The sequence below is a fragment of the Neolamprologus multifasciatus genome, chromosome 10, assembly GCF_963576455.1.
Source record: "Neolamprologus multifasciatus chromosome 10, fNeoMul1.2, whole genome shotgun sequence".
Classification (NCBI taxonomy): Eukaryota; Metazoa; Chordata; class Actinopteri; order Cichliformes; family Cichlidae; genus Neolamprologus; species Neolamprologus multifasciatus.
Window position 1 is genome coordinate 24,736,158 of NC_140448.1, and position 18,843 is coordinate 24,755,000.

The 18,843-nt window shown below is 40.2% G+C and overlaps 1 protein-coding gene and 1 long non-coding RNA gene across 5 annotated transcripts in view; both read left to right on the top strand.

The window, feature by feature from the left end:
- ppm1e (protein phosphatase, Mg2+/Mn2+ dependent, 1E) overlaps positions 1-18,843 on the top strand; it is a 71,894-nt gene that overhangs the window by 498 nt on the left and 52,553 nt on the right. The gene's annotated exons all lie outside the window — the stretch shown is intronic.
- LOC146510318 (uncharacterized) overlaps positions 1-18,843 on the top strand; it is a 35,779-nt gene continuing 16,936 nt past the window's right edge. The window contains exon 1 of the long non-coding RNA XR_014876356.1: positions 1-18,843. This exon is cut by the window's right edge and continues 11,341 nt beyond it. This is a non-coding gene — a long non-coding RNA (uncharacterized LOC146510318).

The following is an 18,843-nucleotide window of genomic DNA, read 5'->3' on the forward strand; positions in this document are numbered from 1 at the left end:
TGTCCACTTTTTGTTCGTGGCATGCTGTCATTTCCGTGTCTCTGTGTAGTCAGAAAATGTCAGTGGCCGTGCTTTTGAAATGTGGGTTTCTACTTTGTGGAGAGCTGCGCCAGGTGAGCGGAGCTGCGACCCCGACTGGGTCCAGAGCAGGATGATGCGGGATGCCCGAAGCCTGCTGCCCTCCCGGGCAGCCAGCCGCCTGCTTCTGGGCATACCAGGGTGTGCCAGCATCAAGTTTAGACAAGTGCCGTTACAGATGCGGAATTAAAGCTAAAGCAGAAGTTAAAAGCCGCCTCGCCTCGGAATGTGTTCGTGTTGTTCTGCGTGTTTTATTTGCGCACTTGCGCCTGTTTTGTGCCAGAAATTTACGCTAGCAGTGTCGGAGCTGTAGGTCCACAAAAGGTGAACCCCTGGTTTTGCGTAACAGCACGACGTCATTGTGGTGTAGGAGGAGGAGGAAACCATCGCCATCACTGCTGAGCGCATCTTCACGGGCTAAAAATAACCCACCGGTTACGTTATTAGCCTGAATCGTTACGCTCTAAAATCCAAGTTGCAGACTGAATGAATGGCCGCAGACTGATATTACCACATTTATATCAGTGACATTTAACAGATGTGTGCTGTTTACCTCAACCTCAATCCCATTCCGAAAAGAAAAGAAGCAAAGTACAGATATGTTTATGAGTGGACTCTTCTCTAACATGCACGCTTTTAATTTAACAGCTGCTCAGTTAAATTAGTAACAATCCAGCTTCTGAGGCACGAACAAACTTGGCATGAACGGTAAAGCTGAGACAGAAATGTACGGCTGCCCTGAGCTCTGCTGCCTGGCCTGGTTTTTGAATCCAAAATAGGTGCAGAAACTGTGCTGGGAAGAAGAGGGTGGAAGGACTCATCTAGGGCACCGAGTGGCAAGGGGACTGCACGGTTGCATGTTGAAAATGACTGCACCGACCAGTCTGCATGCATGCTCTTCCAGCTGCGGTGAAGATAAACTCACGCACAGCCCGGAGTGCTCACAGGTGCTTTCTGCAGAGCGTATTTAACCTGTTGCAGCAGCAGCCACATCCAGATCAGTGTCACCGCACATTCATGCTGTCTCTATCGCAATGTCCAGGTTTGTTTGGCTGGCGAATACAAGGTCACTGACCGTTCAGCACTTACATCTAGCCCAGCTTGCCACCCCCTCCCTCTCCCTGTCTTCACATGCAGGTTAACCCCAAAGGACAAAGAGTGGGAACAGTCTGAAAAAACCTGTAGGTTTTGCTGTTTAACTCATGCTCTTTAGGAGCAGCTGCATCGGCTGGCGTGCCTGTGCCTGTTGGTTTAAAATATTCAAAGAGCAGGAGCTAACAAGTTATTAGCAGGTACAATACATAACCACTGAGTGTAAAGGTTTCCAAACTGAGATGCACAATAGAGGAGGAATTAGCTACTACCCACTCTAAATTTATTGAGCTTTTTTTAATGTCTTCTGTATTTGAGAAACCTCTACAATATCCAAAGAAAGCATGAAAGATAGAAGTGCCTTTAACCTTAAATCAGTATTTATAATGACCAACAGGGGGCGACTCATGTGGTTCCAAAAAGAAGTCCAGATTATAGAAGTCTATGGGGAAAATGACTGTGGGCTCCTATGATCCATGACCTCAGTAAATGCCGTCCTGATGACTTCCTAGGCTCAATCACTAGTTTAAGGTCAAAGATTAAAACATGAAGTCAATTTTGTAAAATATAGTTATTATTAGAGTTAGAAAGGAGGATCATCCAGCATAATAATCCAGCCAATGAGGATGCAGTGTCTTTGTTTTCCCTTTGGATTGATCCTTCCGTCACATTTTGTATCAAATATCAAGATGACGATAGTGAAAATACTAAGTTTGAGGCTTCATGATGCCACTTTTTTGACCGTTCATCTACATTCATCTTTTGCAATGTCACATCACACTTCCATCTTTTCTTGATACTTTGATACTCACAGTGAATGCTAATCTAGTGAAAGCTGTAATGTTTAAAGATTGTCGCTCACGATCCAATCACAAACAAGTGATTGGGACTGTATTACAGATATATATATATATTTTACCCACTGCTTCAACGCTTCACAGTAGGCGTGCCTGATCTTTCATCAACCGATCAACCACAAGGAGGGCTTACAGAGTTTTGATTAGCCTTTAGTAAAACTGTGCAATTAATCAAATTTTAATCTCAGCAGCAGTTTTGCCTTCCACTTATTAATAAAACAAAACAGCCAAGGTGATTATTGGACCACGTGATCACTCCCCACAACGATCAGCTTCTCCTTTAGTTTTGTGTAGAACTTCAAAAGCGGCCAGAATTTTTAAATTTAGCAACATATTTGAAAACTCAAAAAGTTGAATTTTTCTCAACATTACAGCACAAGTCTCAAGTCTCAAAATCTCTTGGTGTTGCCGGGTTAAGCTAAAGTCACAAAAGGGAACACAACCCAAGTTTACTCCAAGCTTGTTGCACACTTACCTTCGACAAGACGTTGAGGGAGCTTTGCAACCTCAACCTCTGGGAAACCATTTAAATGCAATCGCTCACCAACCATGTTTTTTTTTGTGGTCACACGGAGGTTGATGATCTATTTTTTCCTCTACTGTGATTGAGGCCTTAAGCAGTCACTGCACTTCACACTGTGCTTCATGTACTTTATAAACCTGGATACGACAAAACCTGTCGCCTGTACGATGATATCACCTACGGAGATGCACGTCAGCACTACCCTCCCTCCTGCATCGTGATAATACAGAGGTGGAATACACAGGGAGGAGACATCACACAATCTTTGTTAAAATTTCAGATTTGCACTGTAGATATGCACGTTTCCTATTGCTTGGCTGGTTAGTGGATCATAGCAGCAGTTGCACTGTGAGCAGTGTGTCAGCATAAATTTGTGATATTGTCTGAATTTTGACCATCTTTGGTTGCAAAAACAATACAGCAGCCATCTTTGATCGTATGAGCGACCAAAGATATTGCCAGGAAAATTTCAGCATGCTTATCTTTAGTCTTGGAAAGCCCAAAATCACACATCATATAGCCTCTTTTCATCTAGCTGCCCATATGGACACTAAAACAGGTTTGGTTTTCTGTGATGATTCCTCCAGTTCATACTGCACATTGGGAGTCTACTCGCTAATGCGCTTCATACTTTAATCCAAAGATGTGTGACTTCGCTGTGACTCAGAAGTCTGAGCTTTCAGCTGGGTGAACGTGAGCCTCCACCCTCACCACCTGGTGCCAAACCACTCCAAGGAAGCAGAAAGTTGAGGCCCGAAGCAAGAGTTTGAATCTGGTGGGTTTCTATAGAAGTGACTGTTAGTTCGTACATTCTTGGTTGTATTCAACCGATTTCAGAGTTGACAGAGCTGCATATGAAAGTACAAATGTCTGATGTGATGAAATTGGACATTAGTTGATCTTTAACCCGACAGCTTACTAGTAAAGAGTAGCACACCTAATTTTTCAGTGGACTAGTTACCAATTCAGGCACCTTGCTTAAGACAACCCTGGAAAATATCCCAATCTTTAATCAAACTGTATTCCACATTGCCTCTTTATCTGTTTCTTAACTTTGTAATCATTCTTTGATGATATAAATGAATTAAAATACTATCAATATTAATGCAAAATAATTGCTGCACGCCAAGATTATTACATAAGACTGTGTTTTTATAACTAAAGCTAAACCAAAAAGTAAAAGTAGGTGTGAAAAAACATTTTAGCCAACTGCCACACAGCATGTTTGTTCATCTGTAATATATAAATGGTAATTTGGAGAATGATATTAGTCTTAGATGCTGTCATTGCTTGAACTTCGTTTTACTACAGCCCTCGGAAACTTCATGCCCTCTGAAGCAGGTGTGAAGGTGAAACAAGGCAGAAGCATGGCTGCAAGATGTACGTGTTTTATATGTACTGTAGTAATATTTTTGCGCAGCTCTGTGTGATTCATCCCGTGAGAGTTACTGCTGATCGGATTCGAGTGAAAAGCTAAAGTTGTGGCAGTCATTTTAAAAATAAGGGTCCGTCCAATCTGGATGTGTGAAGCATCCATTAGCCAAGCCTACCAAAATAACTGCAGCTCAATGCACAGGCTTACTTTGTAAAATATCCCACTGTCTCTGTTTTCTGGCAGAGGCACTTTGTTGTACATTTGGCTTGTTAGAGGCAATGAATCACTCATTGGCCACTCTCCATGTAACACTATATTTTCAAGGGAGACAGATTTGAGGAGCTACTGTATGAAGGTCAAACAGGGCCATTTATTTCTCCCATCTTATATACCCAAGGCAAAATGTTGGAGACGTTAAATTATTAATTAATATATACTGCTTAAGGAAAAGTCAGTTGGTTCCCAAAAACCCAGAGGACTCGTCTTCTGGGAAACATGAATATCCCAGATCGGCTCTCCAAGATAAACAAAAGCATCAGTCATTTCAGCCAGCGGAGCAAAACTATATGTTTAGTAGCCATGACGCTGGTCAGTTGGGAGCAGAAGTGGGAGTAATTTACTGCAGAGCCATAAAATTTACTAACAGTTGGATGTGTGAAGCAGCCCGGGTTGATGGATGGGTCAATAAAACATTTAACTGTAGAGACGACCTTTCATTTACTGTTTCAGATACACACTCTACTCGGGTTTGCTTCAATAAAATCCACAATTTCCACCCAAACCTCAACGAACTTATTATAACTAGTTAGACTTAGCAGAGTAGCTGTTTAAACCCCAATGTTTCACTACATTTTTAAATTAGTGTGCACTGAATGGGTTGAATCAGGGAATGATTGGATGAGTCTGATTTTCGGCTCAGTTTTATGGAATTTAGGTAAGTTTTATGTTGCTCTTATTGCTCACGTTGCGCTGTGTCGGGCTGCTGCAGCTGTTTTCAGAGAAAAGCTCTTAAACTCGTTCTGTCCAGACCATTTGGCTATATTTACAAGTAAAATAATCAGTGAGGGAGAAAGTTAGAAACAATAATATCCGTCTCACTGTTTTTCTCACATGCAGTTGACGAGTGGGTGCTCACTCTCAGAAGTTGTGCCTCCAGGAGAGTTCTTGCAAGAGAGCACGGCCTCTGAACAAACCAACAAAAACAAGCTGTATATCAGAGATGGTAAAAAACTAGACATAGATACACATCAAACCATACTATTGCTGGGACAACAACAAGCCAAATATGATAAATATTGAAAATAAAATGAGCAGCATGCACGCTGCAGGGCTCCAGTTTGACTGTTTTATCGCACTAGCAAAATGATAAAAAGCGCTTGTGCTTGAAGACAGTAGCAGTAGTGGACAGAGACAGCATAAAAGATGGGACATAGCTACTGTGACCTCACTCCAATTGGTTTCTGAAGTCCCGTTTTGAAGCCTATAGATGAGCATTTTCTGCCAGAAACATTTTGGCTGCAAAAAACAGATTTGGTGAAACGTCACAGTTTTGATGATGTAGTTTTCTATTAAAACTAGAGCCCTGCCATGTGTGAGCCTGAGCAGAGCCTTTTCTCCAGCATCATCTCCATTGTTATCTTAATTTTTTGACCATATTTGGACAATAATTGACAGAACAAACATCATCTTGTATTGAATAATACTTTAAACTAATGAATGAGACTATAAGCTCATAGATCAACTGAGCTAAAGGGTTGGTTTCCCGTAGATTTCCATACAACCGTTTACAGCCAGAGAAGTTTCCGCCTGAAGGGAAAGAGTTCAGGTTAAAGTCTCACTTTTCAGTCCCAGAAGTAGGTCCTTCTATTTTATATCGGGAATTAACACAAAAACTGTCTAAACTTTCATCAGATCAAAATGGACAGAACGCGTTATGAGATGGTTGAAACCAAAATTATAGCAAAAAAGAGAGTGAATTACATTTGCAAAGGGATCAGAAAAACTCACAGCTCAAACTAAAAAGTGGATGATGTGTCAGTGTTGTTTCCTCAACTTGTTTAAAATCTGTTATTTTACTTGAATCCAACCAGGAAAGTTCATCACTTTAGCAGCCGATCTTGCAGATTTAAGTGGCGTCTGGTTTAAAGTGTTTTAACATGTAAAATGAGCTCCCTCAGCATTAGGCTGGAGGCAGTCCTGCAGGTACAGGAGAAACAGGCAACACATGGATCACGTATCACCTCCAATTCAGACCCGATACACGATCTAATGTATCACTTAAGCGCCCATTAACCTTGGCTGCAAGCTCTTAAAGCTGGGCTCTTTGTGCATTAAGGTTGCGAGTGGAAATGCAGAAGTATTAGCTGCGTGTATTATTTGTTTGTTTTTTTTACATTATTTACAGCACTTATCATTGTAGCAACCCAGGTATCCTTTTGCTTAGAGTAACGATGGTCAGTCTGAGTACAGCAGGCAGGAACAGCAGCAGATTAATCATGTTTCAATCAAGCGTCTTTGTATGTGAAGTTTGATAACAGTGCTTCAGACAACAACACGGCCAATCAGTATGCCTGGTCCACTCTCACTGTATTATTTAGCTCCTTAGTTTTACTTGTTTGAGTTGGCATGTCCTTAATTTCTGGTTGTCTGAGGACAGTGTGTTCAGATCAGCGGGAAGGACATTTTTATAGCAGAATGTGGAGCCGAGTTTTATAGTTTACTTTGCAAAATAAATAAATAAACATTAACTATAACATAAAATCCCTTTTCAGTTTAACACAGGGTCTTGGTCTTTTGCTTTTATAGGGATGCAGTAAAAGAATTAAATGAGCGTAAAGGGACGCGGGGAAGGAAAGCTGAAAACAGCTTCCTGCTCTGGCTGTTTGGAATAATGGGTAGAACCGGAAAAACTATTTTTTCTGACCCTGAGTTCCTCTTTTACATTTCCATGGGGTTATCCCCTGTGCTAACCAAATAAGCCAAAATTAGCTGTGTTAATATATGCAGCAGCTATCTTTCCTCTTAAATGAGATCAATGGGTTGTATTGTGCTGTGATATAATATGGGCTCTCTTGAATATTGTTTTTTTTGTATGTCATGTATGTTTTTTTTTATGTATGTCATGGTATGTATGTGATAATCATCACCTTATGGTTTAAATTGGGTTTGTGTGAATGGACAACGTCCTCACGGGGTCGAGGTGATGGGCAATTTGCTCATTTCCCTGTTAACTCATCAGTTTAACATTATTATTATAACAGGACTGATAACAAGTTGAGTCTGCCTCGCTGTAGTTTCATGTAGCCATCTCCAGATATGATTAATGCTTGTAGATCTCGAGATCTAAAATGAAAAAAGTAAAGAGCAAGGGAGATGCTATAAGTTGATACCATTTAAGATGCTCGGCTGATATCCGTCCACTTATCACGGCAGGCTAAATCGTGCAAAGAACAGGTAACCATGCAAAGATGTCTCTCATCTCTCTAATTTATAGAGGTTTTCTAGTCTTAGTGAGGAAGCCTGGGAGGAAGCCACGCAGGCACGTGGAGAGCATGCAAACTCCTCAAACCGGGAACCTTCTTACTGTGAGGCAACAGTGTCAGCACACGTATGTGCTGCTGAGAGAGAGCAGTGTTGTCTTTTTTGTGTTCGGGGCAAACATGAAGGGTTGGAAGCACAACCTTAGGCAGAGTCCGGTTTGAATGATCATCTGGTCACGAGGGAAAAATACGTAGTCCCCAATTGGTTTGTGAGTGAATTATTTTGAGGTTGCCGTCAAAAGCTAAAGAGTGTGACTGAATTCTCTTTACTTGAAACCCTGAAATAGAGGACATTTGCCTTCAAAGTAAAAGTTCTGCCTTAACATGTTAGAATAGGCTTGACTTATTTTGTAGGCGATTTCCATTCGAGTCGCACTTTTCAGAGTTTCAGTACTGCTTGGACAATAAGTAGCAGGTGGTTGTAGACAAATCAGTGCCCGTGGCAACCTGCTAGTGACCAAAATTATTGCAAGGAGGTCTTTCAAACAATTTTTCCACCAGCAGCTCGTGACCATTGGTGACCAGTCTCTAGGCCTGAGGTAGCATGCCTACCTGTGCTTCCTCTGCCAACCTGTTGGTGATGGTATTGGTCATCAGAAGATGATGACCCTTTGGAACAGGTCACCCGAAACTAGTTTAAGTAAAATTTATGAGCAAAGCACTGTAAAACAGTTAAAATTTTAACTCCGGCACATTTATTATCAGTTTGGGGTTTGTTGTTTTTTAAAAAATCTTTTTGCTCTTTTGTTGTTCTCTACTAACTTCAGAATTAAACGTTTTTATGTATTTCTCTTTGGCTTTTTAGGCTTAATTTTGAAAGGACAATGGGGAGAGGAATCAAGAAAGGCCTTGGGGCGGATTTGAACTTCTTATGGTGCATGCGCGCCTCTTATTTTTCTCTGCAATGCAAAAGAAATCTCCTTTCCCAGATGGAAGCTGTTTATATACCTCACTGCCTGGATAATTTTAATGCACGGTAACAGGAGGCTCTGCTGTGGCTGTTAGAACTGATCATGTAACTGAACTGTAATGTAATGAAGATATTTACAGAGAATACGTGCTGAGTGTGGAGTTTGGCTGATACCTGATCGGTCTGAGCATTGAGGCTGAGAGATGCTAAAAAGCTTTGCAGGGTTATTGACAAAAAATTTAGGATATGAATCTGTCAAGCCATCGACACAGTAATGAGGTTAAATCCTCAGATGGATTTGATATGAAATAAAACAGTGGGTATTTGCTGTGATCTAGATTTGTACCTGCAGACACGTGGGCTTCGGACTCTAATGGACGAGAAGCTGTAGCAGTTGAAGCAGACTAATGGTATGAGTGTGTTTATATTTGTGGTGGCCAGCATCCTACATGGATGTCTCTACAGTAGCTCTGCTGAGAGTGTAATGATAGTCGGAGGCAGCAGCTCTGGTGATTCATCCCAACGTGTCATTAGTTTGTCTCTGGGTTGAACAGCTAATAATAGACTTGTGCAAAAAGAGAGAGATCCCCTCTGCGTGTGAATGTGTGCGTTAATACGGGGTGGGTGAAGCACTTGGTGTGCTAGAACGTGATTGGAGGTGTGGACAGAGCTTGTGTGTGTGTATTAATCCATTTTCCTCCAGGCAGCTGGGAGTCACATCTGAAAAGAAGAGGTTGCGGTTTACTCTCTCTAAACACAGTTTGATTTGAAATGTACGTGGATGGCGTTATGCTGGTGCGTACACCCATCAGCCACAACACTAAAACCACTGACAGGTAAAGTGGATGACTTCATCTCATTACAATGCATTATTCTTCTGAGACATTCATGCGTGTGTTACTTTGAGATGTACCATCCATCCACACACCAACACTAACAATTCAGTCCCAGAATTCAACTCCATCCCAGGTCATCCTGTTCATGGAAACCAGCATAGTGCTAAATCTGAGTGTTTATTGGGGGCTTTCACAATATGTGATTTTTGTAGACAACTGATACATTTGTTGAAATATCTACAGATATTAGCAGGAAACACACACACACAAACAGACTGGGTAATATTTGTAAAGTTGCTTTTTTTAAACTACTCTTGTCCAGAAATGTGTCCAAAATATAATTTGGAACCTGTAATTTAGTATTCAGTATCTTTATATAAGTAGAGATACTAAACTAAAATAATCAGCTGCTGATGTTTACTTCATTTCTATCAGACAGCAGTAAAAAAAAAACAACAAACCACTGATGTGCTTCACTATTATTAAAAGCGAGGCTATGGTTAACTAAGGAAAATCCTGCACACTATCTGCTTAAATAGAATTACACACAGATATAAGTATCAAGTATCATTTAGCTTGGAGCGGGTGGAGCTGCTGACAGAGCCTTAAGCTGGTGATAATTATTCAACTAAATATATTGAAATAAGCCAGCAGTGTTTCCTTACTCATATAATTTACTTGGGCGGGTCACCCAAGCATTTTAAACATACACCACGCGAGTAAATTTCAGCTCTGTAAAGCCTGAACCATGAAATAATTCCCTGAAAATTCAAATGTTTTGAAACAGGAAAGGTTATTGATTTTTTTCTAATTACAGCATTTTTGTGCATTTTGTTGTTCGCGGTAGCACTGCCTGTGTCTACATCAGGTTTTTAAAGGAAAAAGAAATCACACTGATGATGTAGAGGCATCAAAAACTCATGTATCATATATGATGAACTTAGTTTTGCAGGGTTAGGATACATTTTTATCCTTTCATCTTCCAAAACCAGTACTGGTAAATGGTAAATTGTACTGGTTCTTATATAGCACTTTTCTACTTCTACTACTTTCATAAACACACTTTTTTGTGGAGGGGTATTGCTCAAAATTTCTACTGTAAAAAACAAAAAGGTAGAAGCAGAGTCTACATCACTTGGTCACCACCTTTGTTACCAGTTGAAGATCCGGCTCTGGCTGCTGGGCTGGGGTCAGCAGACATTTGGCTGTGTCATCCCTTGAGGTTCTTGGCTCTGTGTTGACTGCCCAGCACGGAAAGGACAAGTTTTGATACTTTTCTTGGCCTGCTGTTAAGATAACTGAAGAACTTCATAATTATCACAACGTCATAATTATAACTTTAATGTATTTACTGAATGTAGTACAGTAAATCATTACAATACCAACAGAAAAATGTAATGTGACTATTGTAATGTGGTACTTTAAAACACACTGCACCCACCAATGTTTAAAACAGCGATGCATTTTGTTTTTGGGATAGCCCCTAGTTCTTATTTTGAAAGTTTAGTCACTGAAAACTAGCTAACTCCAGTTAAATAGTTAATAGACTGTTATGTAGAGCATATAAGGTGCTTTTCTAATATAACTAAACCCAACGCTCACAAAGATTTCATATGCAGCTTTATTCTGTGCCCTTTAATTACTTTTTAACAGATGGATCAGGGCCATTTGAGCTTCAGTATCTTTCCCAAGGACACTTCCTACATGTAGACTGGAGGATCTGGGAAGCAAACCACCTTAACCAGAGTCAGACAGTTCTTCTCTTCTAGTGTTTCCCTAGAGCAGGGGTGTCCAACTCTGGGCCTCAAGGGCCGGTATCCTGCAGGTTTTAGATGTGTATTTGATCCAACACAGCTGATTTAAATGGCTAAATTACCTCCTAAACATGTCTTGAAGTTCTCCAGAGGCCTGGTAATGAAATAATCATTTGATTCAGGTGTTTTTACCCAGGGTGATATCTAAAACCTGCAGGACACCGCCCCTTGAGGCCTGGAGTTGGACACCCCTGCCCTAGAGGTAGGTCAGCTTGCTGAGTCTGTCTCCATCATTTTGGACTCCATCTATTGGTGATTGCCTTTTTCTGCTCTGGGATCTGGAGGGCTACTCTGAGGACCTCAATGCAGGTAGCTATCTTCAGTCTGCAGAAGAAGTGGCTGGAGATACATCTGATTATTGCTCAGATGTCACGAAGTGTATATGATGGCTCAGTGCTCAGGGGCCAATGATGTGACTTGTATCTCCCTAGGAGAGCATAGGGTCCGAACAGTTGACAGTTGAAACTAGGATCCTAAATAAATGCTCATGTTTGCCAGGAGATTATTGACTGAAGACAGTTTCTCTGCACAACGCTCCGGGTGAGCTGTCTGCCCGCTGATCTCTTTCTTGTTACTACATGTAGCACAGTTAAGCAACCATACATTTCCAGTGAAGAGATTATTTTGTTTTTAGAGCAAATGAAATGATCTGTTTGCACCTGATTGTTTTCATGTGTATTTGCACACACTTGATCCTTTGAAGGAATTCCCTCAAATTGAGTCCTTGCTAGATTACAATACTTTAATTTATAAATTTGTTATCGCCCATGAACTGTTAAGTACTGTCCTTTGTCTAATAACTGTCTAAAATAAAATAAATGTAAATCTGGCCTCATCCGGAATAAAGAAAGTGGGCAGCAGTCATCACTGTCTGTTTGTGCTGAATGTTGATGAATTGATGACGACTTGAAGAGCAGGAAGAGGGGGAGTTAAATAACCCCTTCTCTCTCTCTAACACACACACACACACACAGCTGATAGATAGTAATTGAGGGGAAAGCCTTTCTATACCTCATTAAACAGAAACGTCTCCCACAGCTGTAAAGAACCAGGGGGCAGGATCCGGCTTCCTCCTGCACACAAGCACACACACTGTTATAGAAGAGTGGGCGGTGAGAGAGGAGCTGCCGTTGACGGCTTTATTAAAGGATAAACCACAACGTGTGACGAGCCGCTGTGCACATATACTGTATGACTCCATGACGAGTGTCTGATAGCCATAAATCACCTGCCTCACATCACAGACAGTTCTCTTCTTTCCTAACCTTTATTTAGCACTAACCTTTACAGTTTAGGACTGCCTGCGCCTCACTTATTATATAACGCCACAATATGTTTGGCGCAAATGCATCAGAGTATAATGTCAAAGCCAAAGTTTGACTTCACATGGATTTCATTGCAATGATTCCTGTTTTAATTGACAACAGAACTTGTCTTCTTCTTAAAGTTTAACAGTAAATGTAGCCTACTGGTGAAAAACCAGGGCTTTGTAGATGCCTTGTAGTGGTTCAGGCCCACTATACTGGGAATTTACAAAAAATCTTTTGATGTTTTTTTTAATCAATGTATTAATCAAGATGATATTTATCTAATTAACTGGCACTGAGAAGAAGCATTATTTTCTTCATTCTTGAGGACTTACGGTCTCATTTAGTTTGTATCAGTAAATGCTTCAGTCAGATAGCTGTTTTTCATGTCCAATATAACGAAAGCCATTAAACATCTTTCCACAGCATGTCTTTATCCTGTCTTCCTTCTCTCACCCCAACCGGTCGCAGCAGATGGCCGCCTCTCCCTGAGCCTGGTTCTGCCGGAGGTTTCTTCCTGTTAAAAGGGAGTTTTTCCTTCCCACTGTCGCCAAAGTGCTTGCTCATAGGGGGTCATATGATTGTTGGGCTTTTCTCTGTATCTATGAAGCGCCTTGAGGCGACATTTGTTGTGATTTGGCGCTATATAAATAAAATTGAATTGAATTGAATTGAATCCAACCATTTTCTACTGCTTGTGCATTAGCAACAAGCCAGTGAATTCCCCACAACGCTTAATTAAGACAAACAGATGTTTCTGGACTGCTATAACAACTGTAGGAGGAAGAATACCCTTATTTTGTGCATCTGCTGGTGTTGAAGTCCCAGAAATGCCGTTCCCTGAATGGCCAAAATGGTTGACAACAGTGTTGGGGTGAATTTTAAATTACTTTCCTTGTATTGTATTGAGGCTTTTTCATTATTAGGAGTGTGAGAGATATACCGATTAAGCCACTATGTCCCTGAAGGTATCACCTCAGCTCATTCAATGACCTCAACTGGACCTCTCAATGTGGTTGTGGCCCCTTTAGGAGTCTTTGTAACACAATTATCTGACAAACAATAAGCATTTGTCAGGATTTCTTTGTGTACTTTCTGTTTAAGTAGTCAGCTTTCTAGTTCAGGTGAGTGCAATTAAAGAATTAGCACAGTAGCAACTGGGGATAGTTGTAGTTCTTAATGCCTAGGTTAGGAAAGGTAATTTTCCAGGACAAGATGACTGTTTAGTGACGTAATTGTTTGCCTAGTTATGGTTAGTTGCCATAGTTGGCTGTGCAAATGCAAACTTCATAGGTTTCCTATACAAATCCTGTAAAGTTTAAAGTTGACAGCATTCAAAGTCCTCGGTGCCAAACGCCCTCATACTCAAGTTTTTGCTTTTTGTTTGCTCACTTCGCTCAAGGCACTCTTATTTGAATAGTTCAACTTTTGGTCCAAAGCTGTGGCTGTCGGTGTGTCTTCTTTCTTTAATCAACCAAAATGAAGAAGGGTCCAACATGGCGATGGGGCTGCGGACACTGACGCTCAAAGTATATAGTTTCCTGGTGGTAGGTCAGGAATCAAGGTTATAATAGGTAGCTACAATTAAACTAAAAAGTAAAACTTGATGTGAAAAATCATTTTGTGAACTTTGATAACCGAAATGAAAAAATATAGAGGAAGTTTTACTATTTGTGAGTTTAGTATAAATTGTATTTCAACTTGTCTGATGAGGTTTTGATGGATGCATTTATTGAGACTTTGGATGTCTACAAGGCTGTGGGTCATAATACCTGCACTGATTTTCCTAAATCTTGCCTCTGACATATGCTGTCCATTTAATGGTAATAATTTAAAATGACTAAAACTAACACTGAATCTAAGAGAAACTAAACGTAAACCGGTTCTGGAATGATGATGCATACTTTATTGATCCCCGTGGGGAAATTCCTTTCTGCATTTAACCCATTCCCTCAGTGAAGCAGACTGAAGTGAAACTAAACATAAAAGCAAAAAGTCAAACAAAATGAAAATGAGAAAATACAAAACTATAATAACTCAGTGAGGAAATTAGTAAGGTCATGTGGGAGATTGCAAATGTCCCAAACTTCTATAACCATCCAAGTTGCAGGAAGCCAGTGTCTTCTTCATCTCAGGTATAGGAAATCCATTTCCCCGTAAAATCTTGGTGTGAAGGTCATGGTCATCATTAAGATGGGAAGCATCAGGTTTACTCCAGTTCTGTCCGTCTCTTTTTTTTTTTTTGTTACCAAAAATGAGTAATATTTTAACAGATACCATTCATTTTTTAACAACACTTTATTTTATTAGCCCAAGGTACAATACAATGGCACCTTTAAAGTTTTCATACCCTGGGTCCTTCTTTAAAACATGTATTGTCCCAAAATATTAGAATTTTCCTGTGTGGTTAAAATATGTGTGAACGGTTGGCGCCCATGTGGCGGCACTCCCTCCACTGTAAGGTGTAATAAAAACTAATCCTGTGTTTCCAGCCAAATTCTCTTCACTTCCTTAAAGAGCTTTAAATGCTAATAATAGTATTTTAAAGCTAATTCTTTGCAGTACAGGGGGCCAGTGTGATATGTTCAGCTGAACATGCAAAAATCCAAATAGTTTTAAACCACTGTGTTTAATAAAGCTTTATTTGGACCCTGGTTTATTTGGTGGTCCTGCTGCTGTTGGTTTGTTCCTTCAGTATCAGTGCTAACAAACCTCTGTCTGTTCTCAGCTTGTGAGCTACAGTTTGTAGCGGAAGTTAGTTTACACCTATGCTCCTGCCAGCTTAGCTGTCAATCACACCGGAACGGTTTCACACCCACACTGAGGCTAGCAGGCTAAAGGCCTTCTGATGTCTCTCCAAAGACCAGTTTCTTTCCTTTCAGTAATCAAAACTAAAATAATTACATGGTGGGTATTATTTTATCAGAAATATATTAACAGATAATTGACAACAGATGATGAACTTTACTCATACTTAAAGAGAGTGACAGCTGCCACCCTGTTATAGCCTGCTGTGATCAACCTCTTTGACTTTAACTGACTGACATTTGTCTGCTTCGGGCTGGGCAAACCTCTGCTTTTATAAGTCATGTCCGCAGGTCAAGGACAAGCTTAGCTTTGTTTAGAACAAGCATACCTCTCAAGGGCTTTTTTTAATGAGGACTTACCTCAGGCTGAAGTACGAGCCCAATTTGAAAAAGGCTGGGACGATGTAAAATAAAACAGAATGATTAATCTCTAAAAAGTTGTGACAGGGACATGTGTACCTCTGTGTAGCATCCCCTCTTCTTTTAACAGCAGCCTGGAAACTGAAGAGACCGGCTGATGGACTTTTTTGTCTAATATGGGATTTTAGCTGTTCAGCAGCTTCTTTGTTGTATTTTTTATTTCATGATGCACCAAACATTTTCAGTTTGTGAAAGGTCTGAATCACAGACAGGCCAATTCAGCTCTTCTACTATGAAGCCCTGCTGTGGTAATAGATCCTCAAAAGCCTTCCCTGAAAAAGACGTCATCTGGATGGGAGTGGGTATATACCTTTCAGCACTCATGGACCCTTTCTAGCGGCATAAACAGTCAGTTCCATAGGCACTAATGTACCCCCATACCATCAGCAATGCATGCTTTTGAACTGAGTTCTAATAACAAGCCAGATGATCTCTCTCCTCTTTACTCCAAAGGACATCCATGTTTTCCAAAATTCATTTCAAATTTCCAGTCGTCTGAGCACGGCACAGTTTTCCACTTTGCCTCAGTTCGTTTTAAATGATGAGCGTATCTGTAGCATGTTTACATATGGCTCCTTTTTTGCATGATGCGTTTGTGGATGGCACAGTCTGAAAGTGTTTCTGAGCCCTTGCAGTGATTTCCATGACAGAATCATGGCTGACCAAAGATCGTTAGTGCGAAATACAGATTTTTTCTCCAGATTCTCTGAATCTTTTGATGGTATTATGATGAGATATTCTAGGTCTACAGAATTCTGCACTCAGGAACATTACTCTGAAATAATTTCACATTTGTAGAAGTTTTTTATTTTTTATTGGTGATCCTCTCCAAATCTTTACTCCTGAGAAACGCTGCCTCTCTAAGATGCTTTTTATACCCAGTCATGTCACACCGACTTGTTGCCAATTAATTATTTCCAAAATGTTTCTCCAGCTGTTTATTTTTAGTATCAATTACTTATCCAGCCTTTTTTTTTTTTTGTCCCTGTCCCAACTTTTTTAGTCATGTCGTGCAGTCATCAAATTCAAAGGGAGCTAATGTGAATTAAATATGTTATATGAGATTTACAGATACAGATCTGTTTTTATTTACATTCGAAAAAACAACCCAACTTCTTACCCCTCAGCAGTAAAAAGTTGATGGGGTATAGTTGTAACCCTGTCGTGAGGCTGAGGGGTAGCACTGGTATTTCTGGTATTTTTTTGGACCTGGGGTTGTAGGATGCTGCAAATGAGAGAGAAGATAGTGCCAGTGCAGGAGTGTGTGTAGCAGCATTGATGTCCAGCTGCCCACACACAGTCTTCCCACCCCTACACACCAGGAGATGTGTTCACACACAGCTGGTGCATCGCAAAAATGAGTGACCTTTAATGTGGAGTAACACCGAGCAATCTGCACGGAGCGATAACGGTTAAATTAAGGAGCAGTAAAAGCATTTTTAACAGTAAATCGGCTTTAAAACTGATAACAAATGAAAACATTCTGTACAAAGCTGATGCTGATTAAATATCAGGATCTTATCCTGGGATACAAAATTTATTTCCTAGTGGGAGATGAAATGGTGTAATATTATGTGCTATCAAATGATTTTAATCCCATCTGGAGCAGTTGGACATGTTTTTTTGTTTTTTGTTTTTTTAGGCCCAAACATCTACTGTGTGTGTGTGTGTGTGTGTGTGTGTGTGTGTCCTCTGCTTTTTTTTAAGGTCAAGTCTTTGTGCTCGTAATGCGAACACACACAGTTTTTCATGTGAACACTTCTGTGGAGTTTAATGAAAGAAGACACACTCTGTGGTTTTATGAGCACGCAGGGGATTGTCTTGTCTCATATGAACAATCTCTCTCCACTTGGCGCAGCCTACCTCACATTAATTGTCTCTGATGTCTCTCCTGAGCACAGTTTGAAATGTTTTATTATTTATCATTTTGTTGTGACGATAAATAAATGTCTTAACAAGAGAGACCCAATGCGAATGTAATCCAAACATAATTAAGCTGAATCTAAGCGGCAACATGATGTGATTTTAGTTAACAAGGAGCAGTTTTAATGAGAAAAAGTAAAAGTAATCCACTAAGAACATATGTGAAGTAATGAAATCTAATTCCAAAACCAGTCGGTGCTCTTTAAAGAATAGTTTATATTAGGAATGTAACACTTTCTGCAGAGAAGAAGGACAAAAGCTTACTTCATCTTAATTTTTTAGTATGAATACAGACTATGAACATAGGCCCTTATGATCGTCTTGACTTATTGATTTCTAAGCAGGAGCTGTCAGACAAGATCCCACTGAGGTAACTGACCTGTGGTGTCTAAGCACTCATAGCAACTCAGTGGGTTGATTTCTGAGCCTTCAGTTTTGGCTGTGAAGCAGAATTTGCCAAACTTTGCATTGTTTACTCAATAACAGAGAAAGTGAGCCAGGTTTAGACCTGAGACGGGTTCGTTTTACCCGCCTGATGATGTGTTGTTGCAACAGTAATCCTGCTAAGCATGAGAGGAACTGCAGGTTCAGACATTTGGTGTATGCACTTGGCTGAGACGCCAATGGTGCTAAGCTACCATCTGCCTCCAAGGCAGAATCCTGTTGAATGTAACCACAGTGACATTAACCATTTCTAAGCTTCACTGTTGGCGCTTTGGCTGCTACTATTTCATTTTTGTTTGTTTCTTTCACACCCGGAAGCTATGTCCATCTTTTATGGCACCCCGTTCATGGCACAGACACACGTGTTGGCAAATTGGGACTATATAATGGACTGATAGAACACTCGAAATTCATCCACCAAAATGAAAGCGCAACTTTTTTGGATGGTGTGTACTGCACAGAAAGAAATAACATTAGTCTTACAATCCATTGAAAGATCTCCAACAGTGCAAACACACCAAAGAGATTTAGTTAAATTAGTCAGAGTAGTGGATGAGGCCTAGCAGCAGTGTTGGTCAAGTTACTTTCCCAAAACGTAATCCCGTTACTGATGACTTATTTTCAAAAGTAATTAGTTACTTAGTTACTTTTTTAAAAACACAATTTACAACCTAAATAGGTGATAAAGCGATAGATCTTTCAGCCCAATTCTACTTTTTCTGCATAATCCATCATACAAAAGGTAATCAAATGGAAAAGTCTCTTTTTTTAAAACTTGTTTTATTAGTTTTAATCTTTTAACTTTATGCATCAAGCAAAAATTAAATTATATGCACCATTCTCTGACTTGAAGAAAATTAACATTTAAACCTATTTTCTGCACGCGTTACTGCTCATCTCTGCCTAGCAGTCACCAAT